The sequence below is a fragment of the Pollicipes pollicipes genome, unplaced genomic scaffold (assembly GCF_011947565.3).
Source record: "Pollicipes pollicipes isolate AB1234 unplaced genomic scaffold, Ppol_2.1 Scaffold_7231;HRSCAF=8579_pilon_pilon_pilon, whole genome shotgun sequence".
NCBI lineage: Eukaryota > Metazoa > Arthropoda > Thecostraca > Pollicipedomorpha > Pollicipedidae > Pollicipes > Pollicipes pollicipes.
The window spans coordinates 5748974-5763202 of NW_023597034.1; the positions used below are offsets into that span (position 1 = coordinate 5748974).

A 14229-nucleotide genomic window follows, 5' to 3' on the forward strand; every position below is an offset into this window, starting at 1 on the left:
TGGCGCGGGTAAGGAGCCGATTGAGTGCGTACCAAAGCTTGACGCGCAAATAAGCCGCTCCATGTTAGAGTTGTGAAACAAGGCTGTTATTGATAAAAGTGATAGTTAAGTGTTTCACTTTGATGATAAGGATGATTGATGGTATAGCAGTGTTTTAACTACAGCTCACTCGAAACAGAAAAAGAGGCATATGAGACGCACATCCTTGTGCCGTGGCATGGTTCGCTCGTGTACATGAGCGACGACAGTGGACTGGGTTGGTTGATTGCCGAATATCGTCAATGATAGGTTGTCACGCACCGACGTTTAGAGGTCGTTGTAAGTGGTTTGTGTTTTCGTGGTTAGGGCTCGTATATGCGTACTCTTATGTGCATGTGTTGCGTAGCCGATGCGCCCAAAGAGACGTTTCAACACTTGTAAACAAGGGTGGAGAATAAGTTTTGCCCACCGAAGATGACTGAATTATTTTGATAAGCAGGCCAGCCATTTCGTGCCGTATGATTGATAATGTTCACATGGAGTTCATTGTTCACAGTGCACATCGGCAAGACTAAATATCTGGTGTTTGCTGTGCTAAATTAAGTCATGTTTTCCTGTAATTACTAATTCACTCCAAGTTCTCAAATCCAGTCTACATTTTGCACTGGTCAATTTACATACAATGTCTTCTTGCCTTATTCTGGTTATTTTCTACCAAAGTGCTGCAGTTTTTCAGATTTTGTTCTCAGTTTGGTTAGTTTCAGAATAAAACAATTTGTTAAATGCTTATGTCACCATCCTTACATGCAAAAAGTATATTTGCTGTGTTAGATCCTTAGTGTGTGGTGTGCTTAGCCTGGAATATGTGTGTGCTCAGCTCAGGGCAGGTAAAATTGCATTGAAATTTCTTTTTTTAATGTTGGTAGGTTTTGATTAAGATTGTCATGGAACATGATAGTTTGTGGAAGGTTGGCTCTGGGTAATGAAATTGGTTGTACTTGTTTATAATAGCTGTGTGTATCAGATTTATGCCATGCAGGCACTGAAATTGCTGCCAGAATGTTGCTGCTGTGCTACATATGCCACATTATCATGTTTTGTTAAGTCTGGCTTATACCCTAAAGTTAGGAGTGTGTAAACATTTCATTTTTTTAAATTATGGAATCATGTACTGACACTGTCATAAAGCATAGTCCAGATGGGCACTGACAGAAGTTCCAAACCAATGTTGGAATACACCTTTCTGAGAAGTAATGCATTTATTCCACTAGATGTTTAGTTTGCTTTTCATCTGGTGCTAGATTGGATGGAGTTGATTGAGAAATTTTCACTATTTCACTTTTTAAGTGCTTGCAAAGACCTGTAAATGGTTTCAAAATGAGTTTGGTTTTTACACATCAAGTGTGCTCGCTAGGTGTCTCAGCTACTATCATAGGTATTTCCCATAGCAATGACAAGTGACTGATGAGATTTGCCCACATATTACTCCCATTACTATTTAAGTGCACAGTAGAAGTATAACTGAGTATAGATATGAAGGAATAGGTGGTTAAGGCCTAAATTATGTACTTTTTGTCCTGTTTACTGTTTTTGTATAGTTGGTAACCTTGTCATAACCCTGCAGGCTGTACCATGAGATAAGAGTAAAAATGTTTTGTTTTTTTTACAACAGAGGTATGGTTAATGCTGAAAATTGCATGTTTTCCTTTTTGGTCTTGTTTATAATGAGTCCTTTTATGATTTACATGAAATGATGTCTGATTTGGTCATGGTATCCATTTTTGTTGGTGAAGCTAAGCCAAGGCAAACCTCATACTCCTTGAAATTATATGAATGTCACAATCATTTTGCACATGACAAAAGAGCTGCATTCCTAGGCATTCAGTGTTCTGAAATAGGTTGCATAAGTATTTGTATGACCAGTGTTTGATGGGCCAGGTCAGGGTTGCCCTTTTTACCTGAATCATGTCATTTATGCAGATATATAGTCCACTGATGCCATGTTACAGGCCAATGTAGTTGGTGCACCCCAAAGCCCAAATCATCATCAGTGCCATGTTACATTCTCTGCAGAAAGTGCATGACAGGCACAAAACCTTGGACCCATGGATTGTTGGGTGTTCTTTGCTTGTTTAAAACCAGGAAGTCATGTACCTGAATTTGGTGTGTTCCATTTTGTTACATGAGTAACACCTTGTTGCAGCCTTTGTTGGGTATTACTTTAGTTTGGTGGCATTTGTCATTTGTTCACAGTAGTATGTTGGAGGTGTTGTGCTCCTCTTTTATCCCACATATCTGGTTTCCAGTCTCCATTATCTTCATTTTGTAAATGACACTGATTACATTGAGGGTTTGGAATATTCAAGAATGGAGTGTATACAATTTTATTAAATTTTGAACGTAGTTGATTCCTGTTACATCAAAATAGGGACAAGTGACAGGCATGGTCATGTTTAGTTTTGGACCTTGTATTGACCTCCAAATGTTGGAAGCCTGGCTGCAGTAGTAGGCTCAAGGTAGGGCAGCCTCCTATCTAGCATCTCCTACCTAATTTAGTTTTGGACCTTGTATTGATCTCCAAATGTCAGAAGCCTGGCTGCAATGGCAGGCTTGAGGTAGGGCAGTCTCCTATCTAGCACCCAGTAATGTCTGACCAAGACAAAACAGCATGGGAACAAATTACATTTGCCCATGGAAACAGTAACATGACTGTCAATAGTCCAAGCTTAGTGCCAAGAAGATTGTCATATGCTGTCTTCCATGGTGATGTTACTGCCTTTCCTGCTGTTTTGTTCTTTACCCATAACAAGTTTAATACTGCTTCAATATTAAAGATGCAGTAATTGAGACACACTGATTTGCTAACAATTGACATGCCATGATAACTAGAATGATTAGGAATTGTGTTGTGCTCACACATTGTGTTGCATTCCCAAGTTTCACGAATTATGTTCCATAACCACTAAACAAACTTAAACTTCATTCTTCTGAAAATGTGTTCAGCAGTCACTTAAGTCATCAGCATGTTGTACAGTGGTGCAAAGATAGTGTGCATTAGCATGTATTTTAGGTGTGACTCTCAGTTGTTATTATGCCTGCTGATAGAATGAGCAGTATCTTCTCAGCATAACACATCAGCAGTCAATTTATACATTTATATTTATGATATATGTGACATGTGAGAGGAAATAAAATGGGACAGACATTTGCACAGCATAGATCAGGAAGTGGGAGATCAAAAGCAGAAATACAGTTTGTACATGGTAACTCACAGTGACCACCCTTGTCGCAGCTGACCCGCCGCCTTTCCAGCGCCCGCGCGCCGCTGCGCCGCGCCGTTGGCCGCATTGCAGCTGGTTTGTCTGTGTGTCTGCAGAGCCATGCTTGAGCACTGACTCGGGTAGCCTAGCCTAGAGGAGGCGGCCCGGCGTGCTTCGCCATGGCGTCTGTGAGCGAGCGTCGCCTGCGGCCCATATACGGTGAGTCTCGCTCGCGCCTCTGGCCGTGGCGTGCTCGACGTGCGCGTCACTCGCATACTGTAGCGTCGCGTCGTGCCTACGCCGAGATCTGAGGGATGGTGGTGGCAGGTAATGGCACGGCAGAAGCGCGCGGGTAGGGCTAAGCTTTTTCGTCTGCCTTTCCAGACTCGTTGGACTGCGGCAACAGCAAGAAGGCCCTGCAGGAGGCGGATCGGCTTTTGAAGAAGCAGCCCAACTTTGCTTGTGCCAAGGTACTACCAATTATCTTTTGGCTGTACCAATGTTTGAGCACGATTTCACAAGTTAAAGGTGTGCTTCAGTCTTGCTCTTAAAGGTGCTGCAGTTGGTGGCTAACACTGATACCTAACTGCCGCAGTTTCAGACACCGCTACAGTAGCGGCACTGGCTCAGTGTCTGGAGCTCGTTCAGTAATGGACACTGTTGCCATTTCTGGCGCTTATCTTGTGCTTACCATTGCTGCCTCTGTCAGGTACTGCGGGCGCTGGCGCTGCTGCGGCTGGACCGTCACGATGACAGCCTCCGCGACTGACACTGCTGCCTCTGTCAGGTGCTGAGGGCACTGGCGCTGCTGCGGCTGGACCGTCACAATGACAGCCTCTGTGACTGACACTGCTGCCTCTGTCAGGTGCTGCGGGCGCTGGCGCTGCTGCGGCTGGACCGTCACGATGACAGCCTCCGTGACTGACACTGCTGCGTCTGTCAGGTGCTGCGGGCGCTGGCGCTGCTGCGGTTGGACCGTCAAGAGGAGAGCCGCCGCATCGTGGAGGCCGTGGTGGCTGAACTGCCCACAGACGACAACAGTCTACAGGCGCTCACCATCTGCTACAAGGAGCTGCACGAGCGTGAGTCGCTATCAGAGCTGCCATCCTGAGTACCTCTGTTTCACTCTGTGCCAGCAGTGTTCTTCAGATAGTGCTCTTCCTTGTTGCTCATCAGCACCATTGTGCTGTGGTAGTCTGGTATTCCTGATTTGATGCTTCACTGCATTATTTTAACTCCTTGTGTATCGATTTTAGACCTGGACTCGGTTACGACCGATTAAGGACGTGTTTCTGTTCTGTTGTTTCTCTTCTCTCTGGCCCATTGGTTGGCACCTCATACATGTCATTTTTCAAGCATGTATGGCGTGCAGCATTGACAGCTGCTGAATGAAAATTGTCTGTACCAGCTGATGTTGATTGGTTAAAATATGCTGGTCAGATACTGCTGTCAATAAAAACTGACAAGCTGGGGCTGAAATTGAAAGACTGCAAAACCAATTGTGAATTGATATAGAGTCAACGGGAACAGTAATGGCATAACAGCTAACATGAAAAACATGCTGTCAAGCAGACATGTGGTTGGATCACAAGGATAAATGCAGTATCAAAGGTGCCAATTTTCTACCTGTCAGTTCTATTTTTGTGGGGTCCTGGGGTTGCATGCTGGGAATTGTTGGGGGGACATCAGGCACATATTTGTTGTTAGGCATAGTTGGTATCAATCTAATGCCTGCATTGTGCATCACGTTGGAATAATAAGGAATGCCTTATAAAAATGGCACACAATCAGGTTTTATCAAGTCATATACAGAATAGTTTACTGCTCATACCAGCTGCATAAAAATATAGCATGCTGAAAAACATGTGATTTGACATTGTGGTCAATCCATTGTGTGCTTGTGATAGACTAAGCCTGTGAAATTCAGTTTAGGGTAAGACTGCTGCATTTACCAAAACCTGTATTTATGCATGATCTTATCCAACAATGTCAGCTAATCCAGACATGTTGCACATTCTGTCCAATCATGATACAGGAGGAACCTTGATTGGATACAAATATTGCGGAAATGCACGATAGTGAATCAAATGAAGAATGTGGCTATCCATTACTGTCGTGGTCTTTGAATCACTGACGGAAAGCAGTCTGTTCGACCAACTGCCCATCCCCTTGCGTGGTTAGTGTTTCACTATCAGATGATTTGTCAAGCACATGATGCATTTTCATGTGTCGATTGCATTTTCAGACTACATCGATGCATATCAGAAAGACAGTTGGGGTGCATATGACGACCTCCAAGTGGGAGTACACTTCAACTGGTTGTTGCGACAAATCACGCCTAACACAAACCATGGTCAATGGTCATATGGCACAGGCTCGGGCACCAGTATATGCACCGATCGCAGCACATCTATGACATATTTAGGTCAGACCGTCCTTTTGAGCCATTATGGTGACGCGGAGCCACTATCAACCAGAGAATTCAGTACGGGAACGCTGCGCTGCCTTGAGCACCAAGCTTTCAGATTCAAAATGGTTGCCTGAGGTTTTTGCTGAATAAGACATAGGTCACATGATAATTTAATTTTCTACATTTTTAGGAATTTTCAACAGACTTTTTTGAGGGATGTATGCTTTCTAGCCCATCCTAGAAAGTATGTTGGTTGATTTCAAATTTGTATTCGGACAGCTTGGATGAAAACAAAGGCGAACCAACGAAATGGGCACAATTTTAAGTTTCATAACATTCTATCCCGTCCAAGGCCATGCCAACCAGGTGTACGTGTGAGGGGTGCCCTCTTCATGGCAGGAGTCGTGGTGGGTGCCGTTAAACATCTAGCTATCACCCCATGCCGCCGACAACCATGTGAACAGAGCTGCTGGGGCGATGTCTGGGAGAATGGTGTGGAAAGCACTGCTTAACGACGTGCCAATGGTTTTTTTGGATGATTAAGAAACATGATCACAAGAGGGTGCCATGATTTATGAAAGGACGGGTGTGCCGGATTTATTGAATATTTTGTACCCTCTGTTTGCTCTACGTTGGCAGCGCGGCCGTAAATTGACTGTACCCAAATCCACCTGTTGGATCACGAGAAAGGTTACATTCAGTCCCCCGCCACGCCCGCTCCTAAAAGCAGGCACACGCCTGTGTAGGGCCGTGCAGATCGTGTGTGACCCGTCTGTTGGTGACCTGTTACCGCAGCGTAGGGCCGTGTGTAACCCGTCAGTTGGTGGCCTGTTACCGCAGCGCACAAGATTTGTGAGCTGTACGAGGCGGTGGTGAAGAAGGAGCCCACCAATGAGGAGTTCCACTCGCATCTCTTCATGGCGTTCGTGCGCGTGCTCAACTACAAGAAGCAGCAGCAGACGGCTATGGCGCTGTACAAGGCCTGGCCCAAGAACCCCTACTACTTCTGGGCGGTCATGTCCATCCTCATGCAGGTGTGCTCTCCATCCACAATGATCTGATAGATAGATGTGTGGCCTGACGTGTTGTCGTTCGTTACGAATGGTTCTCGGGGCATGCCAGGGAATGGAAGACATAGTATGACAATGATGGTGATACGGTGCTTATTGCCATACGGTGCTATACGGTGCCGCCGGTGGCGCCGGCCCACCTGAGCCGCCGGTGGCACCGGCTCACCTGAGCCCCACCTGAGCCGCTAGTCTCGCCCGCAGGCGATCGACGTCGAGGAGGGCTCGCTCATGTCGCGCACGCTGGCGCTGCAGCTGGCCGAGCGCATGCTCAGAAGATCGTAGCGCGAGAACAAGATGGAGGCCGAGGCTGAGGTGCAGCTCTACCTCATCGTGCTGGAGAAACAGGTGCGCGGTCGTCGCCGGGCTCGCTCCCCGCTGGTGGACGGTGGTCCCGGCGGGGGCGGGGGGGGGGGGGAGGGGGGGGGGGGGGGTCGTGCTGGAGAAACAGGCGTGCGGCCGCTGCCGGGGCTCTCTCCCCGCTGGTGGACGGTGGTCCCGGCGGGGGCGGGGGGTCGTGCTGGAGAAGCAGGCGTGCGGCCGCCGCCGGGGCTCGCTCCCCGCTGGTGGGCGGTGGTCCCGGCGGGGGCGGGGGGTCGTGCTGGAGAAACAGGCTGCGGCCGTCACCGGGGCTCGCTCCCCGCTGGTGGACGGTGGCCCCGGCGGGGGCGGGGGTCGTGCTGGAGGGCTCGTGTAGGCCACGACTGCGGTGCGGTGCCTGAGGAATAGGTCGGAGACGGGACACCAGTCTAGGGAGGATCCTGTCCTTTAAACAGCCGCCCCTGTGAGCTCAGGCGTTGTCACTCGGGAGCTGTGCAGCAACCGGTGTTCTGGTCTGGCTCCATGGTATGATAGTCTCCATGTCTGTGTGTGTGGGGGGGGGGGGGGGGGGGGGCTCCTTTGTTAAACCTCATTTTACTTGTCACAGTTTTCTAACGCGCGACGAGCTTTTGAGATGGTGCCATTTAGCTTTCTTTTACCAATACCATTTTGTAAATGGACTGTTCTCAGCTGTGTGTCCTATTGTCAACAGTGCATTACATGTTAACCTGTTTCGCTGTATATGTTTTCTGAGATACACATGAACACCGAAGTTGAACCAAGCAAGTTGATATCAGCCTACTTCAAAGCAGAACAGAAAACTTGTCAATGCTTTGCTGACCGTGGATTTAAGCATGCACCCTGTGACGTGTGTACACTGTCTGGCTCTGAATTCAGGAGAACTATGAAGCCGCACTGGACGTGCTAAACGGCAAGCTGGCTAACCTGCTGCGCGCTCCGAACCTGATCAAGACGAAGCGCATGCTATACCTGGAGAAGCTGGGTCGCTGGGAGGAGCTGGCACTGTTTACCCGCGAACTCATCCGCGAGGAGTGAGTTTACTCGCTAACACTCCTGCTCGCCTCCTCATCACACTCTTCCTCAGTTTCCCACTCACCCTCGTGCCTACCCCCCCCCCCTTTCCTGCTCATCTGCTCTCCCTCTTGCCAACCTGGTACTGAGCTCTTACCCACCTATTGTTCACCTGCTAGCTCACTGTTGGTGTCAATCCGAAGGCTGTACACCTCCTGCTACCCTTCCGCTAACTCGTTAACCCCTGCTCACCACTCGCCTGCCTTCCTTCCTACCTTCTTGCTCTTGCTAACCTCCCATCCAGACCCCACTAGCCTCCCTTTGCTTTCACTGGCATGCTGTCTAATAAAGTGGCGCTACTGGATTATCTATGTCATGCGTCACCGGATGAAGCGAGGAATCGGCGTGGGCAGCAGTCTGATGACCTTCGCGATTGTAGCATCGCTTCAGCTGCCGTTATCTGTGCTTTTTGCTGGGGCCGGCGCCGTTTGCATTGCCAGGCAGGTGGCGCTCCGGGCCACGTTCCCGGCGTGTGCTGCGTGCTGCGTCGTGTGTGGCGCGATGCGTCCCAGTGCGGCGGCTTTCAGTGGGGGATGCGGCCGTGGCTGGGGCGCTTCTGAGCCGCCCCCTTCGCCCGCAGTCCGTCCCAGTGGCAGTACCACCAGGCGCATCTGGACGCTGTGTTTGCCGTGCACGACCAGAAACCGACCGACGGCCGACCGGCGACTGCGGCGGCGGCGGCGGCGGCGGCTGCCGAGAGCGGCGGCGACGTCACCGTCGCCCAGAACCATGTGTCATCGCCGCCGGCGAGGGCAGCGGACGAGAACCACGTGCTGGAGTCATGTCCGCCGCCGGCCGGGCCCGGCCAGAACCACGTGACGCCGTGTCCGACCGAGAACAGCACGGCCAACCACGCTGAGGACGCTCCAGAGACAGCCGCCGACGACGAGCGCCGGGGACAGCCGACGTCGGATGTCGCCGAGGAACCGGCGGAGAACCACGTGCCGGAGCGGCCAGCGGCCGGCGACGCGCCGGCGGCCAGTCCGGCGGGCACGGCGCGCTTCCTGACGCAGCTGCGCGCCGCCGCCGATGGCCGCGAGCGCGCGCCGCTGCTGGCGCAGCTCCGTCTAGCGCTGGCGCTGCGCGAGCGCCAGCTGCCGCACCCGCTGCCCGTCGGTAAGTATCCGCCGGCGCGGCGGCCGGCCGGTCTGCGGCAGGGCGTGGGAGGTAGAGATTGTTGCGCGCCGGGAGGTTAAGTACTGACTCAGAGGGTTATTGGCAAACCACGGGGCTTTCACGCTCGCTTCACTGCAAGCTGAAACGCTTTGCCAACGCCTCGGGCTTCGCTAAGTAGTGTATTCTGTAAGCGCTTGGGTGTCACGGACGTACACGTTGTAACCCCACGACCACAGGCGCGGGCGTGGGGTATGGCGAGTCCTCCGCGCCCCCCCCCCCCCCCGCCCCCTGGCTCCGTGTCGGCGTTAGCGCTGTCCTCTCCCCCTCGCCGTTGCCCTTGCCCGGCCCCGACCGTCGGCGCTCGCTGCCGCCAGACGACGTGGCCGAGGTGCTGCGCTTCGTGCGCTGCTACGGTGACCGGCCGTGCTGCTTCTCGGACGTGGAGCCGGCGCTGCCGCTGGTGCGGCCCGACCAGGTGCCGCTGCTGCTGGACAGCTCTCGAGCCATGGTCGAGCTGGACGACAGCCACGTGCCAGTCACGGTCAGTGGCGGGCGCTGTCCGCGGGCCCAGGGCTGGCTGTCTCAGGCCGCGGCCACTAGTGGGCCTCAGGCCACCGGCTCACCGGTAATTAAACGCTGGATTGTTTTCCAGCCGTTTAATCTTCTAGAATGTCCCGAAATTCATATTTTCCTTAACTGTAGCCGGTATGTGACAGATGATTGCGACTTGGCTCATTTCATGTTCAACACAATAAGTGGAGTATGCTCAAGATTATCAGCCGTTGTGTCGTTGCCGACAACCACGACGCATTTACATTCATCAGGTTTTTCTACATTGAAGGCCCCAAAAGGCGTGGATTTCTGGGCATGCCTTGGCGGGTGGATCATAGCACCTCGCCTGTCGGTTCACGCTTTCCCCGGCCAGCTGTCAGCGGTCGCCATTCGACTGACTGGATTATCGATTCGGCGGCACTTCCATGGTCCTGCAAGCCACAGAGCCTGCTTGGCCTGTTCAAACTAATTTCTGTGACGCTCTATGGTGGCCCGTTCTTGTGACACTTGACTCATGGTCGGTTTCGCATTCTGACCTGACCTGACCTGGCCCTGCCCGACCCGGCAGACGGCGCACCTACAGCGCCACCTGACCTGGCTGCAGCTGTGCCAGCACTACAGCGGCACCAGCCAGCTGGGTGAGACGCGGCTGGCGCGCGTGGCCGAGCTGTGCCGCTACCACCAGGGCACGGCTCGCTTCAGCGACGGGCTGCTCGACACGGAGCTCAGGTGCGCATGCTCTCGGCAGCGGTGGCTAGCGGATAGCTGCTGGGGCGGGGGAGGGGTCCAACGCTCACAGAGTCCCACAGGAGCTGCTGTGCGCAGCCCAGTCAGACGCGGTCAAGGTTCTGTCCACGGGTCTGAGGAGGGATGTCAGCCTTGTCCTGAGCGACGGACTGGGCTGAGGCGCGTCGATAAGGCGGGTCTGTGGAGGGATGTCAGCCTTGTCCTGAGCGACGGACTGGGCTGAGGCGCGTCGATAAGGCGGGTCATGCGGACGGTCTTTTTGTGCCGAACCGCTGTGGCACACGTGACATGCTACGGCGTTGAGGGACGCGGGCCGACCTTCTCCACGTGTCGCGTTCAGTGGCGCCTGTGTGGGCGGCCGGACGCCGTGCCTCGATGCCTTTAGCGGGCGGCGCACAAGTGTGACTGGCTCCGCGCGCCGCCGCAGGCCCAACGACCACTACCTGACGCTGGCCGTCTACTGCCTGTACGACGAGTGGATGGCCACGGACGAGGTACACCACCTGCTGCACGCGCTGACGCTGCTCCAGCACGGCATCGCGCTCTCGCCGGCCAACTTCTACTTCAAGCTGGCCGCCATCCACATCTACCACCTGCTGGGTGAGCGAGACGGCGCGCGCTGCAGCCGCGCTGGGCACGGTAGAGGAAAGGGTGGGCTCGGGTGCGACACTGCCGGTGGCAGACGGTACATGAGGGACGTGTGCATGACCAGCCTCAGTGTTTGCTGTGTGAAACTGATGGCCGAGCTGGGCTAAGCGGCGGGGCGAGACTTCGGCCGCGCCGACAGCCAGTTCGCCGGACCACCGGGCAGACAGGGAGCGCAGGGCAGGCGACGGCTGCCCGCGCGCTGACGGGCCGCTGTCGGCAGGCGCGGCCGGCGCCGCCTACACGGTGTACACCACGCTGGATCTGAAGTCGATCCAGCTGGACACGCTCAGCTACGTCTGCAGCAGGCACGTGGCCGCCCAGGGCCAGCTGGCCGCCGCACAGCTCGTCTTCAACACCGTCCTCAAGTTCTTCAACAACGCCAAGGACGTGAGTGACGTCCGCTGCCGTCGCGCAGCGCCGTTATAAAAGCTATGTGTGATGAACAGTACAAGGTGATGGACGCGTGTACGGTCGCGTGGTCAGTGGCGTAGCCATGCGTCGTGTTCACAAGCGCTGGGGCGGTGTCTTTCTGCGTCCTGTCTGTTTCGACAAGCGCCGCTAGAGACCGTTTGCGCTCGCGTCGTCTTTTGTGATGACGTTTCCGGCCCGGTGCCGTTCGAAAGACGGTCGCCGGGTAGACGTCTGCGCCTTGCGGGGCAGTCCGGTGACGAGCGCTCCTGTCGCCCACAGACCACCGACTGTCTGATCGCGGCCTACAAGGTAGGCTCGTTCCAGCAGATCCCCGAGTTCGTCGAGCTGAAGAGCCGGCTGGCCAACTCCACCAGCTACCGGCTGACTCTGACCGACTGTATCCTGCTGGACCTCACCTCGGTGGCCTCGCAGCACGCCCAGACGCTCGAGGTGGGCGCCGCGACGCTGCGCGGTCGGTCACATTCCGCTCTCTGGGACGGCCCCGCTTACCGGCCTTCAGCTCGGTGTCGGGCGCTAACGTCAGCTGATTTGAAAGGATAAGAGGATGGTGTTAGGTCTTGGACGTTCAGCATATCTGGAATGTATGCTGCCGTGTTTCTGCGAACCTGTGTCCGATGGTCAGGTGGTGCGTCGCTGTGCGGCGGCACTGACGCGCGTGTCTACGGTGGGGTGTGCCCTGACCGTCCCGTGCCGCCACTCGGTCAGCTGTTGCGCTACACGGCGCTGGGCCCCGCCTCGCTGGGCGCCGTGCCATGGGATCAGCTGCGCGACAACCGGGACGTGGCAGTGCTGCCGGCCTTCTCGGACGCCGAGCGCCGCCGCCGCGACGCCGACCGCCAGCTCAGCTGGCGTCAGGACGTGCATCTGCTGCGCGTGCGCCAGCTGACGCTGCGTGCGCTGGTGGCGGCGCTGGAGCTGGCGCCGCCGCAGAACGGCGACCTGGCGCAGCTGCGGCAGCTGGCGGAGCAGCTGGCGGAGGCGGCGCGGCCGGCCGACGCGCGCCTGCTGACGGCCGGCCGGCCTCAGCTGAGCGGACCGCTGCCATCGCGGCTGCCGCGGCTGCTGGCCCGGCCGCACCTGCTGCTGCTCAGCCGGCTGCTGGAGGCGGCTGCTGCGCTGGCGGCTGGCGGCCAGCCGGATCAGCCGCTGGCCGAGCTGACCGGCCTGTGCCAGCGGCTGGCGGAGCCGCCGCCGGCCGCCGCCGGGCCGGCCGAGCTGCTGGAGGAGGCGGCGCTGCTGACGGAAACGGTCAGCCTGGCGGCGGCCGTCTGCGGCGCTGTGCACGCCTGGACGGCGCCCGCCCGGCCCGCCGGCAAGCGCGGCAAGAAGAAGAAGGCGGCCGTGCAGGCTCCGGTACGTGTTGCCGGCCGGCCGCCGGGACCGCGGTCGGTACCAAGCTGTAGTCAGTTGGGACGATGTTCTGACTCGTCGTTACGACATGCGTGTGAGCTCAGGTCACCGACGTCGCTGAAATAAGCGAGTGTGAATGAATGCAGTAGATAGGCCAGCTCAGAGACAGCTGGATACTTACGTTGGAGGCCCTACGTTAGGCGTCAGTGTTATGGCTCTGGGCTTCTCTGACCGCCGGGCCGTGCTGTCCCGTCTCTTGGTGTCCGATAGGAGGTTCTCTGTGCACCGGCCAGACCGTCGGCCCCTGCGCGTGCCGTGTGACCCGCCTCCCCTGACGCTGGACCGCGCTGCGTTGCAGAGCGAGTCGGACGACCCGCACAACCGGATGGTGGGCGCGCTGCTGGAGCTGACGCGCTCCACCAGCAGCCTGGTGGACGGTGCCGGCAGCACGCTGGCGCAGCTGTGCGCCTCGGCGCAGCTGGAGCGGCTGCAGCTGGCGCCGACCGTGGCCGAGCCGCTGCGCCTGGCCGGCGCCGCCGTGCTGCAGCAGCTCGAGGCCAGCTACCGCTCCTCGCTGCGCGAGCTTGCCAAGGTGCTGCAGTACAAGCTGGAGTACTTGACGGCCTGCCTGTTGTGATATAGACGGAGCGCGCGCCCGATGCCGGCGCGTGGTGGCCGCCGGCGCGGCGCGGCCGGCCGACGCGCGACCGTGCGGGCGATGTGCCCAATTAGGCCCTGGTCCAGGCTGCGCCGGCGCGGGTCCAGAGAGTGCGTGTGTGTTTTGAATGTAACAACTTTTCTAGACCTGGCGTGTCGCTAACAACGAGCGCGTGTTGGCGGACGCGCGGCTCGGCGTCAGGGACCGGGACGGCCGTGCGTCACGCTCGTCGCCCGGAGCGGTCGTGCGCCAGGCTCGCCGCCCGTGGCGGCTGTGCGCCGGGATCGCCGCGCGCTGGCTCCCGCCGAGCTGCTGTTTAAGGCTTCTTCAAGTTAGGGGACGTTAATGCGGTTGGTATGCGTTATAATGAGGAGTGCAGAATACACTCGTCTCTTGTAATGGTGGATTTCAGTTCTGGGTCTGAGTCGGAGCGTGGAATGCCCCAAACTGAGAGAGGACTTGTGAGTGTCGGGATGGAGAAACACGAGATGGGGCGGGTGAAATTCAGAGCAAACTAGGGTGTCCCGACCCGTTCCGAATGTTCATACCCTTCTGTTGGGAGGTACACGTTGGCTCAATAATTTGATACAAATCGAC

The 14229-nt window shown here is 55.6% G+C and overlaps 1 pseudogene; it reads left to right on the top strand.

The window, feature by feature from the left end:
* The first annotated feature begins 239 nt into the window (after positions 1-239).
* Positions 240-12654, top strand: LOC119109299 (N-alpha-acetyltransferase 25, NatB auxiliary subunit-like; annotated as a pseudogene).
* The last annotated feature ends 1575 nt before the right edge of the window (positions 12655-14229 follow it).